The sequence below is a fragment of the Hyla sarda genome, chromosome 8 (genome assembly GCF_029499605.1).
Source record: "Hyla sarda isolate aHylSar1 chromosome 8, aHylSar1.hap1, whole genome shotgun sequence".
Taxonomy (NCBI): Eukaryota; Metazoa; Chordata; class Amphibia; order Anura; family Hylidae; genus Hyla; species Hyla sarda.
Genome location: NC_079196.1, coordinates 29088659 through 29106651, shown reverse-complemented (window position 1 = coordinate 29106651; position 17993 = coordinate 29088659).

Below are 17993 nucleotides of genomic sequence, written 5' to 3'. Positions count from 1 at the left end.
ATCACAGTGTTAAAACATGGATTTATAAGTTAAAATGTTTACGGTTTGAATGAAACCATTGAAAATACGGTATAGGCAATATATTCATATATCTATACAAATTTTTTTTATATGCTGCTATTGGTATATATATGTATATATATATATATATATATATATATATATATATATATATATATGTATATGTGATACTCTGGTTTTTATGTCTTTATGATATGTCCGTTTTAATGTACTTACTTGTGTTTTGTAACCTCCACTGACTTCCGTCTCGCCCTCTGACATGTGGATCACTTCCGCCCTTCCTTTGGAGTCTGCGGTTTCATGGCGTGACGTAAGTCAACTACTTTATTGCTTTAACACTGTGATACGGTGGTTGTTCTATATATTTTTGTAATTTCTTCATTGTGCATATGAACCTGAGGAAGACGCCTGCTCTGGTGTAGAAACGCGTTGTTCTTAATAAATTGATATTGACCGTACTACACTGGGTCCTATACTGCTTCACCAGCGGTACTGCTATCTCCTGATTTGCGCCGGACGAGTCCCTGAGTGGTTTGGAGGTTTCTTTGTGTATTGTCTGTATTATGGCGATAATGCCAGGATCTCCGTAGTTCTACTAAACAAATGGTTCAGAAGAATTGCAGAAGATCTGGGTACTGTGGCTATTATATGGAGGAATAAATGTAGCAGCAATTATGTTTTATGGACATATTGGCCATGAGTGTCGGGTTTTTACTAGTGGGAAAAGTTGTTTCAGACTTGCAGGATTCCTTTCTATTTACTATTGGGAAAAGTCGGGAAAATGTTCTGACCAGCTTTTTCTAGGTGGAAATTTCCATCCATTTATCCACAGAATTTTCTGTAAATTTAATAGTAAATAGGTCAGGCAGTGAAACTACGCCCCTTTTTGGGCCGACCACACCCCGTTGTGACAGACCATGCTCCTTCTCGGCTTTTCACAGTGCAATGTCGTGTCTGTCGGATTTTCCTGGTGCACACTGCCGCACACTGGCGCAGACTGGTTGCAGACACTCTGCGCCAAAATAACCCGACAAAAACTGGTCGGTTTCAGCTTAGTAACTGGGGCCCATTATGTAGGAGCTTCGGCATGTGTAGAAGATAGTTTTGTAAATATTGTTATTTTTCCACATTTTACAGATTGCTCTGTATTGCCAAGGCTAAGATAACGAGTTACTGCTATATTATATGGCACTAAAAACCCATGGTATATATTACTGATCCTTATACAACTGCAGTGTATAACAGGCCACCAAGGAGTAGATCCTGTGGAATGCCATAGGGTATAGGATATTAATATACCACTGGCCATAGGGAATGGATATACAGTATAGAAAATAGGCACATATGGGAGGATATTGCCACTATACAATAACATCAACACAAGGGATATTGGTTATGTATAAACCATCTGCTCTATATATAACATACTCATCGAATGGTTGTGCAGGAAATTGGTTAGGTAGACATCTTGCAGATATTATGACAGTAAAAAACATAGGGTTCTTTGATGTGTATAAACACGCTCAGAAAAATGATGCTAGAGCCCATAACATTTTGTCATATTTAAAGTGGTGCACTGAGGCTAATAATAATAAAACAAATAAGGGATCCTCACACTGATACAGGTCCTGGTCCTGCACATTGGAGAATACAATGGGGTTTAATTACTAAGAGTGCAGTGTAGGCTTCTTTGTGGGTTTTGATTTCCGAAAGGAATTTTCCCACGGTATTTACTAATGTTTCCCTCCATTTTGCTTTTTTTTTTTTTTTACACATGCTCTGATCTGGAGGGTTTTCCCTCAGCTCAAATCCACCACATTTTCTGTGGAAACCATAGAAAATATGTTGGGATTTTTCAAAACGGTCGGGCCACGCCCCCTTGTCGGGACCACGCCCACTTTAGCCCGTGGCCATGCCCCCTTTCGGGGGTTTTCTTATAAAATGGAGGGTTTTTGTTTTTTTGGTCGCAAATTGTGGCGACACAATTTGGGCGCAAAACCCGACAAAAAAGAGTCAGGATCACGTTAGTAAATAAACCCCAATGTGGTAATGCTGGAAGCATCAGGTATAGTTTACCACAGTCTGGTCTGGTGTCTGTTTTTTTTTTTTTAAATAACCAAAACAGAGGGAATTCAGAATTCAAGGTGTAAACTTATTACTGATTAAAATGTAACCTTCCAATAATGAAAATGCAGAGAAATAAGATGTAGCTGGTTTAAATAAAGTGATTTATTAAATAAATATCAATAATATACACTTAGTCTGGTATCTGTGCAGGGCCCTTGCTACAGATCCAGTAAAATTAGTTAAAAAAGAACATTAAAACATGGTATCAATGCCAGTATTTGTAATAATCATTATAGCTGTCACGCCCCCTCCCGTAGGCTTGCATTGAGGGGCAGAGCGTGATGTCACACTGGGGTGGAGGCGTGACGTCACACGGGGGAGGAGGCATGATGTCAGACGGGGGCAGAGGCGTGACGTCACACGCCGTCGGCCCTGTGGTCGTCGGTAATCAGACCCGGAGCGAACACGCTCCGGGGACTGATTATAAACGGGGTGCCACGTGCAAGATCCCGGGGGACCCCAGCGGCGGGACTCCCGCGATCAGGCATCTTATCCCCTATCCTTTGTATAGGGGATAAGATGTCTAAGCACCGGAGAACCCCTTTAAAGTATTTTGGCATTCAGATTGTAAAGAGAGACTGGAGAGAAGGGCAATTGTATAGCAAAAACGTCAAGAGCAGAATTGAAGAAGATCTACGAATTTGAGACAATAAATCCCAAAGGCCTCAATTCAGAGTTGGAGATCTTTGGATTCCTATAGGGCCCCTGATGGGCTCTGACCCGTTCCCTGTCCAATGCCCGGCTGCTTACCCAGCGCTTGGACACAGTCCGGGCCCTAGCCCACAGGGAAGATCTTCCAGCAAGTCCAACAGAAGTAATAGAATAAGCAATCATAGACCATTTCATTTTTCAATAACCAAAACAGAGGGAATTCAGACCTCAAGGTGTAAACTTATTACTGATTAAAATGTAACCTTCCAATTATGGAAATGCAGAGAAATAAGATGTAGCTGGTTTAAATAAAAATAAGTGATTTATTAAATAAATATCAATAATATACACTTCGTCTGGTATCTGTGCAGGGCCCTTGCTACACATCCAGTAAAATTAGTTTAAAAAAAACATTAAAACATGGTATCAATGCCAGTATTTGTAATAATCATTATAGCTGTCACGCCCCCTCCCGTAGGCTTGCATTGAGGGGCAGAGCGTGATGTCACACAGGGGCGGAGGCGTGACGTCACACGGGGGCGGAGGCATGATGTCAGACGGGGGCAGAGGCGTGACGTCACACGCCGTCGGCCCTGTGGTCGTCGGTAATCAGACCCGGAGCGAACACGCTCCGGGGACTGATTATAAACGGGGTGCCACGTGCAAGATCCCGGGGGACCCCAGCGGCGGGACTCCCGCGATCAGGCATCTTATCCCCTATCCTTTGTATAGGGGATAAGATGTCTAAGCACCGGAGAACCCCTTTAAAGTATTTTGGCATTCAGATTGTAAAGAGAGACTGGAGAGAAGGGCAATTGTATAGCAAAAACGTCAAGAGCAGAATTGAAGAAGATCTACGAATTTGAGACAATAAATCCTAAAGGCCTCAATTCAGAGTTGGAGATCTTTGGATTCCTATAGGGCCCCTGATGGGCTCTGACCCGTTCCCTGTCCAATGCCCGGCTGCTTACCCAGCGCTTGGACACAGTCCGGGCCCTAGCCCACAGGGAAGATCTTCCAGCAAGTCCAACAGAAGTAATAGAATAAGCAATCATAGACCATTTCATTTTTCATTTTTGAGATTTACATTTTCACATTTTTTCCCATTTATTTGTCAATTACGCAATGATCCTTTTTTTTTTTTATAACTTTTATTTATATGTTTTTTTTTCTTGCATTTACTAGCATTAGTATTCCACTCCTATTCACATATAGTTTATTCTAGAGACTTATAAGCTTTGGCTGGTTGATACCCATACGCTATTATTTGTAATGCAGTCTGTTACTTTAGTCTATGATACTTCCATTGTCATGTTTAGCATTGCAACAGTTTATTCAGTATAATCACTGCCATTATGTATATTTTGCAATCCCGAATCCCTTCTAACAGGACTCTTGCCACATTTTGCAACCACCTTGAACTGGTTACCAATTAGCAAGGAACATTATAAAAGCCCACCATGCCAAGGACATGTATATTAAGCCATTGAGAAAGGGGGACCCCCCCCCCATATTATTGATATTTCAAGGTGCTGGTCTATATGTTAGTAGAAGAGGAGGGATCTATCTGGTTAATGGCGCAGGACACTGAAGGACAGAGAGAGGCTGGGCATTTGGCAGGCAATGGAAGCAGTCGGCAGCTCAGTATGTTCTTCCCATATCTGTGTGGGTTTCTCTGGGTAATCCTGTTCCTCCCACACCCCAAAAACATACTGGTGATTTCCTTTGTATGAATATGGCCTATCTGTATTGTGAGGTAATCATGATGTGAATGAAGACAATCTCTGTACAGTGCTGTGAAATATGTTGGTGCTATATGAGCATCATGAAATAAATATGTATAATGCACAGGTAATATACAAGAGAGGATATAGGCATATCCATGTGCTTCTGACTACAAGCTGAAATAACCAATTGGACATTTTACTGCATTCTGGACCTTCTTTGCTGTTCATGTGGCTCTCTTGTTATCATCCCATGCACATAGTTACAGGAACTAGTGGCGTAGCATGGGTGGGGCCACAGGGGCATAAAATCTGACAAGTACTGTGTGCCACCCCTATCTCAGCTTAGCAAATGTGAAGTGAGCAATGATGCATACAGTGTAAGCATCGCCACTCAGTACTGTCCAGGAGCAGGGAGTCCACTGAGTTCCGTGCTTCTCTATGCACATTTTGTGACACACTATTGGTGTAACATGCCATGAAATGTACTACAGGAGCAGGGACTTCTCTCTATTGCCGGGTTCCCTGCTCCTGTAGTACATTTCATGGCACGCTACACCAATAGTGTGTCACAAAATGTGCATAGAGAAGCACGGAACCCAGTCTATCAGTGGACTCCCTGCTCCTACCCAGTACTGAGCAGTGAAGCATACACTGTCTGCATTGCTGCTCATTTCAGACTCACCGGGCCAGGTTAGGGGGCACCATACTTACTTTACCACCAGCGCTGGCACCTCATGCTACACCAGTGACTGGAGCCAAGGTTTATTCTGCCAGATTTATATGCACACTTCTTCGGCAGCTATGCCCTACTAGATGGCATCCCTTCCCCAATATCGCGCCACACCCCTACCCTTCAATTCCCTGGTTGAACTTGATGGACATATGTCTTTTTTCGACCGTACTAACTATGTAACTATGTACAGGGATTGCAGTACGGGTTCGGTGCTCTCGGCTCTGCTGTGTTCACGAGACCTATATTACACAGATCCATTGAGTATCTCACTGAAGACATAATGTCAAATAAAACACAGTTGAATTAATTAATACTTAAATGAGAAATTGCCACTAATGATCGCAGTTATTTTTAAACAAATTGCGACGCGGTGACTTTTCCCTCTCCGCCGCATTGATAGAGGATAAATGGAGGAACGCAGTTTGTTAAATGAATTCATTCTTTTTAAAACAAGACAATTGTTTTACAATGATAGACAATTAATATGTGGGGGTGAGAAGGGAACATCCTGATGGATTCGTTCTTCCAGGCATTGCAGTTACAGTTTGCACCCAGACTTATCATATTACGGCTAACTAGTTAGTTTAAACAGCAGCTTCTAATTCTGTGATGTGGGGATTAATTAACTTTATTTCCTTTTTAAATTAAGTTTTATGCTGATGAACAATGCAATTTCTTTAAAATGACTTAACAATCCTATTTTTTCTTTTGTAATTTCACAATTAATAGTTTACCGTTATGTAATTTACGGCAGCATTATCTGTGTCAACACTAAAATCACTGAAGCTTATATCGGAATATATTTACAGTTGATTACATAGAAAACCTCAACTCCAACATATATTTCAATGTCACAATGCAGAACAAAAGGAAAACAGTGTTCGGAGCAGAGTATGAACATGGAGGGATACGAGGAGTGCGCCAAAACTGAATGTTCACGAGGCCACCTAGTTCTACACCTAGGACCCGGCTATAACTTGGTATTTGTTTGCTATTTATGTGATTTTTGCTGTGCAGGTTGCTTTGTTTTAAATATTTTAATATTGTTGTCATTTAGGTATATTGTTAAAAAATACTATGCTTTTTTACACTCTTGTTAATTTTTAGGTAACAATAATGTGTTACCCTAAGGTAGACTTGATTTGACCTCATCATCTATCTTTAATTTTGATACATTATATGTAACGGGGTCAAGACTGGCATTACTAAAATTATTGGTGGGGGGTTTTCTTAATTTAAAGGGAATGTCTAATCTAGATTTTCTTTTATTGATTAAAACCATATAGTAAGACATGTTCTTTTTTTCTAATCTTATCCTATCTTGTGATTTAAAATGTATTTTATTTTATTTGTATACATTATTTTGGAGGCAGCCATCTTGCCTGAGCTGTTTTTAACATCATTTATAGATATCCTGTACAGCAAGCCCCATGGACCATAGACAACAATAGATAGGAGCTGTCCTATTCAGATGAATGGAAAACATCACTAGGCATGTTCTGTGACCTTTGAAAAGGTCAATCCACAGGGAGGGGGAGGTTGAGCTCGGAGCTTTATCTGTTCTCTTCTCTGTCTACTGGTGTCATTATACACTGCAATGCTGTACAGTAATCTCCTCCTTATCATCAAACATAGAGCAGGCAGTCTTGAGTTTAGCTTTAGTGGTAAAAATTTAAATTGCATTATTAAAGGGGTACTCCGCTCACAGACATATTATCCCCTACTCAAAGGATAGGGCTAAGATATCTGATAGCGGGGGGCCCGCCCCTTGAAGCACCCACATTCTAAACAGTATGTTGCACGGAGATCACGGTAAAGGGGGAATAATATGTATGTGGGTGGAGTACCCCTTTAATTTGTATTTTTTTACAAAATAAGTCAGCCCTGTTCCACATACTGGCCCATATTGTCCACTTCGAATACAGTATAAACTTAAATATAGACGCAAAAGTTTTTATATTGACAGGTACCCTTTAACAGGTAAGTGATGGTTATTTTTAAATTGTAGCCCATTTCCCGCTGTTGGGTTGAAAAATCTTTCAAAGTAAGCATTTTCCAGATTTCCTGTTAAGGGATGTCTTAGAGAAGGCTCTCTTTGGATGTCTTAAAGAAGGCCCTCTATGGGTGTCTTAGAGAAGGCCCTCTATGGATGTCTTAAAGAAGGCCCTCTATGGATGTCTTAAAGAAGGCCCTCTATGGATGTCTTAGAGAAGGCCGTCTATGGATGTCTTAAAGAAGACCCTCTATGGATGTCTTAGAGAAGGCCCTCTATGGATGTCTTAGAGAATGCCCTCTATGGATGTCTTAAAGAAGGCCCTCTATGGATGTCTTAAATAAGACCCTCTATGGATGTCTTAGAGAATGCCCTCTATGGATGTCTTAAAGAAGATCCTCTATGGATGTCCTAAAGAAGGCCCTCTATGGATGTCTTAGAGAAGGCCCTCTATGGATGTCTTAGAGAAGGCTCTCTTTGGATGTCTTAAAGAAGGCCCTCTATGGATGTCTTAGAGAAGGCCCTCTATGGATGTCTTAGAGAAGGCCCTCTATGGATGTCTTAAATAAGACCCTCTATAGATGTCTTAAAGAAGGCCCTCTATGGATGTCTTAAAGAAGGCCCTCTATGGATGTCTTAGAGAAGGCCGTCTATGGATGTCTTAGAGAAGGCCCTCTATGGATGTATTACAGAAGGCTCTCTATGGATGTCTTACAGAAGGCCCTCTATGGATGTCTTAGAGAAGGCCCTCTATGGATGTCTTACAGAAGGCCCTCTATGGATGTCTTACAGAAGGCCCTCTATGGATGTCTTAGAGAAGGTCCTCTATGGATGTCTTACAGAAGGCTCTCTATGGATGTCTTACAGAAGGCCCTCTATGGATGTCTTACAGAAGGCTCTCTATGGATGTCTTAGAGAAGGCCCCCTATGGATGTCTTAAAGGGGTACTCCGGTGGAAAACTTTTTTTTTTTAAATCCACTGATGCCAGAAAGTTAAAACAGATTTGTAAATTACTTCTATTAAAAATATTAATCCTTCCAGTACTTATTAGCATCTGTATACTACAGAGGAAGTTTTTTTCTTTTTGGATTTCTTTTTTGTCACAACCACATGCTCTTCCATGTCAGGAACTGTCCAGAGCAGGAGAAAATCCCTATAGCAAACATATGCTGCTCTGGATAGTTCCTAAAATGGACAGAGGTGTCAGCAGAGAGCACTATGGTCGAGACAGAAAAGAAATCCAAAATCTAAAAAGAAAAGAATTTCCTCTGTAGTGTACAGCAGCTAATAAGTACTGGAAGGATTAGGAATTTTTAATAGAAGTAAATTACAAATATGTTGAACTTTCTGGCACCAGTTGATTTAAAGAGAAAAACCACCGAAGTACCCCTTTAAAGAAGACCCTCTATGGATGTCTTAGAGAACGCCCTCTATGGATGTCTTAGAAAACGCCCTCTATGGATGTCTTAGAGAAGGCAATCTCTATGATCTAGACTTAAAAGCCCATGCATAGAGCCCCTCTCGCTATGTTACACCCATGGTGTAGGGCCTGGTGGTCCATTCACTTTCTTAAAGGAGATACATCTCCTGGTATAAGAATTGATCATTGGAATTAGAGCTGCATTGTCTCAATCCAGGCTTATTTTTAATGGGTCATTAGGGACAGATGATGCTATTCAGGCTACACTGAAGTAACATGGCTTTTTAAGTATTGGTAAATTTAGTAATTTTTTAATGTGCATTAACCCTTGTTTGATGCCAAGTCTGCTGACTTATTGTATTTTGACATCATAATCTTATGATCACAATTTTTAGCATGTTAGAAGACTTTCAGTTGTCAACCTCGATTGCCGCAAGGGCAAGAAGGAAATAGTATGGTGAGGTATGCAGCACCATAGGAAAACAGCAACAGTCATCATAATGATTGGGGGAGCACATCACTATTAGATTTTTTTTTTTTGCTTATACAGTGCATCATATGTTATTATTAGAGAATAATGTAGAGTTTCTTGTGTATACCTTGTGCTAACCTTTTTTTAGATGATATTGCAGGCATGAGTTCCCAGCCATACTGATTGCAATTCAGTCACTAAAATGATATTTTAGTGCTGCCTACATTTCCCATAATTGCTCCGGCCAGCAACCAGGAGCCTAAACTTTATATATTTTTTTTCAAAGTGTTTTTTTTTAGAGAAATATTTCTATGAGGTGAACAATATTTGACCTAAAATCATGACTGAGGTGTTTTATAAAGATCTGAAGTCTTCAGGCTAACTAAATAAACAGCTCTTACTAGAAAATAATATAAAAAGACAAGGTCTGGAGAGCACCAGACCTGTGTCTTGCCTCCTACTGACACTAGCTAAAACTGATTACCTCACTTCCAGTGGGCGGGTATATTCTGGCAGGGAGGAGATTACTTTTTCTTCCTAGTGTCAGCGCCTCCTAGTGGCAAGAGCATATACCATCAGTATAGGTGTCCCCCAAAGAAGAGCAACAGAGAAATCATGACTGAGGTTTTTTATAAAGATCTGAAGTCTTCAGGCTATGTTTACATGTTATATGTGTTTTTACTGCATTTTTATAGCATTTTTACAGGAATTTGTCCAGAAAGGCCGATAAACTCTCTTTTTTCTTTTCCCTTTTAATGGGCGTTATCTGGACAGGGCACAACGGGCAAAAACGGGCCACGATGGATACCATTATAGTGAAATGTTTTGCAGCGGGAGTAGCAGGAGAAAAAGATGGTGCTTGCAGTATGTTTTCTACCAATATTCTCCCCGAGTTCCCTGACGGCCGTCACACTACCGTGTGACAACGGTAGTGTGAAAGTAGCCTTAGTCAGGTGACCAAGTAACACAGTAACTGAAATAAACCATATGGAGGAAACTCTGGAATGAAATAAATGTAACAGTCAAAATAGTAATGGTGAGGGTGCATGATGTGGCCCCCAACAGGGGCCATTGTTATCTGATATTCAATATACACTTTACCAGGCTGATTGGTGTACATATAATCGTTTCATCAGTTAGATCGGTGTAGATACATGGTATGGGTGGACATAGCATGGATATATTGTAATACCATGCCCTTACTTCATAATGTTAAAAAAGGAATTAAGTATTTTTACAGATCTTGTGCAATTAATTGAAACCACACATATCATGACAAAATAACACATAAAGGGGAAAAAAGTTATATATATATATATATATATATATATATATATATATATATATACACTTCAGTCTAATTTTGCATATTTTTTATAAAAAGCTCCCTGCACACATGGAGACAACATTAATTCCGTAACCTGGAAAATATGTTTTTTAAATGAAAGCAAAATGCTGCGGTTACAGCTAAATGCTCAAAATGGAACATTAATCAAAATTCAATAACTTGGTGCAAAAAAAGACAACAAATGTTACATTGTTAATGAACTAATTTTTTTTTGACAGTAAACATAAAATAATAAACATATTTGTGGCTTCTTTCACCCATAATGCCTCTTAGAAATACATTTTTTGCCTCCCCCTGTCCCCCATACTGTACCTCCATTATTATTGTTCTATAACAAGCATTGTGTGGGTGTGTAAAACATTTTTTTTAACCTAGGTTTAGAAATGTTTAAAGGGGAACTCCAGTGGAAAAAAGTAGAAAACAAATGTTTTCAAATCAACTGGTGCCAGAAAGTTAAACAGATTTGTAAATTACTTCTATTAAAAAAATCTGGAGCCTTCAGTAAATTTGTAAAAAAAAAACGCAAGAAAAAACGCCTGAAAAAACGACAGTGCAATTTCCTGCGTCTGGCATTTTTTCATTTGTGTGGAAATTGCATTTTTTGGCCCCTTTGGCATTTTTTTTTGGTACCTAAAATTTGTTGGGTAACAAAAATAAAATAAAAAAGGATGCAGTAGTGATGGGAAAAAAATGTATTTAACTTTATATTTTTTATAACGAAATTTTGATAAATTTTTAATAAAGTGTGTGTGTTTCACTTTTTTTCCTCTTTTATTTTACATTTTTATGTAGTACTACTACTCCCAGCATGGAACACACTGTTCCATGATGGGAGTAGTAGTACCTGTACTAATAGCCATATCGACCGATCATCCATAATATAGCAGAGATGCGGAGCGGCTCTATACAGCGGTCACATCTCTGCACTATACTTCGGCCAGTGATGTGAATAGAACATCACTCATTCATGTTTTCCGCCCAGAGTGGTGATTGGCCGGATGGTTTCAGCCAATCACAGCTCTCAAAGGGAAATATGAATGAGTGATGTTCTATTCACCTCATTGGCCGGAGTATAGTTCCGAGATGTGAGCGCTGTACTGTATAGAGCCGTTCCATCTCTGCTATAGAAAGGAACGATCACAGCAGATGTCAGGAGTGACACCCGCTGTGATCTGTCTATTAATGCAGGTACTACTACTCCCATCATGGAGCTCGCTCTGTTCAGGAGTGACACCCGCTGTGATCCTCCTGTATAATGTATAGTTGTGATTGGCTGTAACCATCTGGCCAATCACAGCTCTCTGTGGGAAATATGAATGTGTATATATACATCAGTGCAGGGGACCATAGAAGAGCAGCCGGCCACATCTATAATTTATACAGGAGGATTGCAAGGAACCCAGGGTGATCTGTCAATTAGTACAGGTACTACTACTCCCATCAATGAACAGTGCGTGTTCCATGCTGGGAGTAGTAGTACCACCCAAAAAATAAAGAATAAAAAGTAAAAAACACACACACACTACATTTTTATTATTGTCGGCTATATTTTTAGTGCCCTGCCCGCCCACATAAATTGATCCCTGTTTAAAAATGTATAAAAATGTTGTTATAAAAAAGAAAAATTTTCGTTAAATACAATTTTTCCATAACTACTGTATCTTTTTAATTTTTTTTAATGGTACACTACGAAATTTTATTAAAAAAGGTATCTTCGTCACTTTTTTGGATCGCTAAAGTCCAAAAGAGAATATAAACCGCCTGTAAAAACGCCACATGGCGTTTTTCTTGGCATTTTTTTTACTCCCATAGACTTCTATGCGAGAAAAACGCCACAATTTCAGGGAAAAAAACGCCAGTGGCTCAACATGCTGCAAAAAAAGAGTGAAAAAACACCAAAAGGATTTAAAAAAACCCACCAAACTGAAAAACGCAAAGTGGAAAAAGAATTTAGCAATTTCTCAATGATTTACAGCTAACATCTGCCCCCCCCCCCCCCCCCAAAAAAAAAAAACAAAAAAAAAAAAACTTATTGAAACTTCCAGTACTTATCTGCTTTGTATGCTATAGATATATTTGTGTAGTTCTTTCCAGTCTGACCACAGTGCTCTAAGCTGACACCTCTGTCCATGTCAGGAACTGTCCAGAGTATGAGCAAATCCCCATAGCAAACCTCTCCTGCTCTGGACAGTTCCTGACATGAGCAGAGGTGTCAGCTTAGAGCACTGTGGTCAGACTGGAAAGAACTACACAACTTCCTCTGTAGTATACACAGCTGATAAGTACTGGAAGGGTTGTTATTTTTAAATAGAAGTAATTTACAAATCTTTTTAACTTTCTGGAACCAGTTGATTTGAAAATAAATTTTCCACCGAGTACCCCTTTAAGTTCTTCACCAAGGAGTGGCTTCACTTTACTTTTTTATTCTGGCCGAAGATGGCTTTAGTTAATACGGCGTAAATAGGCCACGACTGTTATGCTTTTTTTGTGTGTGTGGTTGAATATAGTTTAGAATAGTGTATAAATAGTTAGTGTTTAGGAGAAAATAGTAGTATTAATGCGGGACTGTCTTGGTGGTGACTGTAAAAGTTCAGCTTACGTTTAGTGTATAATATTTTTGTTAGTTTCTTTTTTATTTGTTAATAGTAATTATTTAACATTTCTGTAAAATATCGATGTGATTTTCTGATATGTTCTAGTTGTGGGGAGATATGCCTCATTTGTTAGTTTTTATATTTTTCTGATAAAAAAAAGTTGGAGTATAGGAGGATGTGGTCAATGGGTGTGTCTGTGTTTGCTCCTGATACTTCTAGGGGGAGAGGGACTGAGTGCTTCCCCGGAAAGGTGGCAGGTTTCCAATTCTTAGTCAAGGCCGGCAGGTGGTGAGGAGAGAAAGCAGCTCTCTGGCTGTAGGGGTAAGGGGGTCTGGCAGGGTCTGTAGCTATAGAGATCCTGCCCCTCTGTCAACAGTTGGAAGTCGCATGGCTACGAGTTAGGAAGAAAAGCCTGCAAGCAAGATTGGTGTAAAGAAAGGCCCAGCAGCATGGAAGGGTTGCTACAGGAGCCAGGTTGACAAGAAGTAAGGCCGAGAGGGCCCAAGGAGCAGGTGCCAACTTATAGCTTCAGGATTGCGGCCAAGTTTGTAAAGTACAAACACCTGGGAAAGCAACTGAGAGCAAAAAGATGGGTTGAGGTTTGTGAGATACCCGGCAAACATGACTTCCAAAAGGAGGAGGCCAGAGTACTCAGCAGGGGTAAGGTCCTTGAAGTGTCCCCGATATGTAGGAGGAGGGAGGCAACAGTGATGGCCCCCTTTTTTTAAGGCCACTAATGCCAGTACTGCCCTAATGGCAGCAATGTTCATATTACCAACTACATGTCTCTAAGGCTTTGGGCTGGTACGTCAATCAATCATTCATTAGCATAGAAGTAAGCTATTCCAAAATGTTTTCAACATTGTTATGCTAAATGTCTTTTATATATTCCTTGTTGGCCTCCTGGAAGGCCAAGGTTGGAAGATAATAAATCCTATAAAAGCTACAGTACTATAAATTACAATAAAGCTGTGAGGATCAAGAATAGCTGAAACTTTTTGGCAATGAAAATATAAGTTTGTCAAAATGTATTCATACAAGCTAGTGGTGCAGCCATGACAATATGAATCTAACTGTAACATGTAAGAACCAGGAAAAAAAACATTTGACAGGGAAAACATTCTTTAAAGGGTTTATAAAAAGATTAAAAAAAAAAATACATATGCTGCTTGGACCAGGTGGAATAAAAAAAATAGCATTTTTACCGGGCCCTGCTCCCCTGCAGTTCCTGCTTGCCTCCATCCAGGCCCTCAGTCCTCTCTCTTTTTCCTACTTCTGAGATGAGCTCTTGGAACAGGACCTTTCCACTTAGCCAATCATTGGCCACCGCAGTGTCCTTTCTTGCCCAGTGATTTAAAAATGAAGGAATAAGTGCTCCATAGAGTAATATTGTTTAAACCCTGATGGTGAGAAAATGATGTAAATTAGCTGCTCACCCTGGGTGGTTGTGTAGCCACATACACAACAATTGTAATCGCAAGCAAAGTAGGTCGCCTGCTGCCCTCCGGTAGGTATACGGTAATGAATTGTTAGGCTTCAAGGGAACCCGGCTCCACGGCGCTGATCGACCTGACAGGTGAGTAGGTAAAAGAGGATTTATTGACCAGAATGCAATGCGTTTCACTGCGCTTGCGCAGCTTCCTCAGGCAACCTCAGGTGTCTGCGGAAACTGCGCAAGCGCAGTGAAACACGTTGCATTCTGGTCAATAAATCCTCTTTTACCTACACACCTGTCTGGTCGCTCAGCATCGTGGAGCCGGGTTCCCTTGAAGCCCAACAATTCATTGGCCAGTGATTGGCTGAGCAGCAGGTTTAGGAAGCAGGAAAAATAGAGAAGATTGAGGGACCAGACAGAGGCAAACAGGAGCTGCCAGGGAACAGGCTAGATAATTATGCCTTTTTTTCTATTCTCCCCCAACCCCAGCATACTGTTTTTTTTATTTTTTTATTTGTTTATTAAACACTAGAATACCCTTTTATGGCTTTGGTTGGCTGAAAAGTAAAAAAGAACTGATACATACCTAACCAGTCATCTGCCACCGCCATTCTGACAGTGTCCAGTCCTCAATGGTCTGTACTTCCCAGCACACACGAAGTATCTGTTCAGCCAATCAGTGGCTACAGCAGTGACACCACTAGGAAGCAATGACCAGTGAGGACCAGGCACCATTGCAGTGGCAGTGGTGAGAAGTTGAGTGAATATCGTTGTTTTTTTTTTTCTTTGCATCGAACAACCTCTTAAAATAAATTTCTAAAGTTTGTATAAAAAAGAAAGTTCCAAAAATCCACAATTACCAGAAAAAGCACTGGTAACTATGGCCTATAAAATAAAAATGGAACACCAGGGAAACATAACTTTTACTTATGACGATGGCTGTACCAACATGTTCGATCAAGACTATATCAAGGGCTTATTTTGAAAAAAAAAAAAAAAAAAGACTGAGCTAATTCCTGACAATTTACAAATTTCATTTCCTATCTCATAAGGGTAATAGACTCTACGGCTGTTAAGCCACATTAAACCTACATGCCTTAGATGTGAGTATCCAGATAGGAGAGCTGATCCATATTTCACATTTATTAATAAGTCCTGGGTGTTTAGACAGTGAATTTAATTTTGCAGAGCTAATATCAGCCGGTATGACTGAAGAAATTAGCGGTCCCAGAGCGGGCGATCAGCGAGGACAATTATTATTTGAGTACCTTAGCTGTACCTATAAATATACTGGTGCGCTTGGATCTCTCTCCGCTGGTCACGTTTCATTGCTACCTATTAGTGACTGTAATTGTTAGCTAAATGTAACTGTTGCGCTATCTCTATTATGTGATCAGAAGAGCCGTGTTTAAGAAAAATACAATGCATTTGTTTACTAAAGCATTGAAAATGAATAATGTAGGATAAGGATGGGTGAGCGGAATAGATTACAGCACCAGAAAGTGATTTCAGATCTGTCAGCTTTCGGGTTGATGAGAATGTACACAAATCGTGACCCCCTGGGACCTGGTCTCAGTCATAGTTATATATTAAGGATGATTGGAAAGAAACACAGATTCAGCAATTTTCTACCTATATGTTGATGTGAAACTTTTGTGTATTGGCATAACTTCCAGAATGGCAGGCGTAGTAGCTGTTATGGGGCCCAACTATTGGGGCCCATTTCCACTTAAATATGCAGTCGGTGAAGACTGTAAAAGATGGAGAGGGACATTGAATGGGCTCTATTCTACGTTATATAAGTCCTATAAAGCACCATCACTTTTATCCACATATGACAACGTATAGTATTTTTTTCTCTATGCTATGAGATCAGAGGTACATGGTAACCTTTTTTTGTGTGTTATTCCTGTGCTATGATATCACTGTCACGATGCCGGCTGGCAGGAGGTGGATCCTCTGTGCCAGAGAGGGATTGGCGTGGACCGTGCTAGTGGACCGGTTCTAAGTCACTACTGGTTTTCACCAGAGCCCGCCGCAAAGCGGGATGGTCTTGCTGCGGCGGTAGTGACCAGGTCGTATCCACTAGCAACGGCTCACCTCTCTGACTGCTGATGATAGGCGAGGTACAAGGGAGTAGACAGAAGCAAGGTCGGACGTAGCAGAAGGTCGGGGGCAGGCGGTAAGGTACGTAGTCAGGGTGGATAGCAGAAGTTCTGGTACACAGGCTTTAGACACACAAAACGCTTTCACTAGGCACAAGGGCAACAAGATCCGGCCAGGGAGTGCATGGGAGGAGGTCAGATATAGTCAGGGACCAGGTGGAAGCCAATTAAGCTAATTGGGCCAGGCACCAATCATTGGTGCACTGGCCCTTTAAGTCTCAGGGAGCTGGCGCGCGCGCGCCCTAGAGAGCGGAGCCGCGCGCGCCAGCACATGACAGCAGGGGACGGGAACGGGTAAGTGACCTGGGATGCGATTCGCGAGCGGGCGCGTCCCGCTGTGCGAATCGCATCCCCGACGGCCATGACAGTGCAGCGCTCCCGGTCAGCGGGACCGACCGGGGCGCTGCGGAGAGAGAGACGCCGTACGCGCTCCGGGGAGGAGCGGGGACCCGGAGCGCTAGGCGTAACAGTACCCCCCCCTTAGGTCTCCCCTTCTCTTTGTCCGGTAACTGCCCCCCCTGGGATGAGGACACCGGGAAAGGATGGAGGGATTCCTCAACGGCAGGCAGTACAGCAGGAGTGGGAATGGGGAGGGAGGGCAGAGGGCGAGGCCTGGCACGGGGCAGTGTGACACCAGGACGAGGGCCATGAGGAGGCACCGAGGCTTGCCTGAGTGGACTGGGAGGGGGGAGAGGCACTTCTTAAGGCGGGCAGAGTCCATAACGACCTTAGGGAGACCGGATACAGGAGGAACCACAGGGTCACGGCAGGGAGTACTGGGAACCGGTTTAAGGCAGTCCTTGAAGCAAGAGGTACCCCAGCTCTTGATCTCCCCTGTGGACCAATCCAGGGTTGGGGAATGGTGTTGAAGCCAGGGTAGTCCAAGGAGAATTTCAGAAGTGCAATTGGAGAGGACCAAAAACTCAATTTTCTCATGATGAGGTCCGATGCACATTAGGAGGGGCTTCGTGCGGAAACGCACGGTGCAATCCAACCTGGCTCCGTTGACCGCGGAAATGTGGAGTGGCTTGACAAGACGGGTCACCGGGATGCGGAATTTATTCACCAAGGACTCCCGAATAAAATTCCCAGAGGCACCAGAGTCCAGGCAGGCCACGGCTGAGAGGGAAGAGCTGGCTGAAGGCGAAATCCGTACAGGCACCGTGAGACGTGGAGAAGCCGACTTAGCATCAAGAGACGCCACACCCACGAGAGCTGGGTGCGAGCGTGCGTTTCCCAGACGTGGAGGACGGATGGGGCAATCCACCAAAAAATGTTCGGTACTGGCACAGTACAGACAAAGATT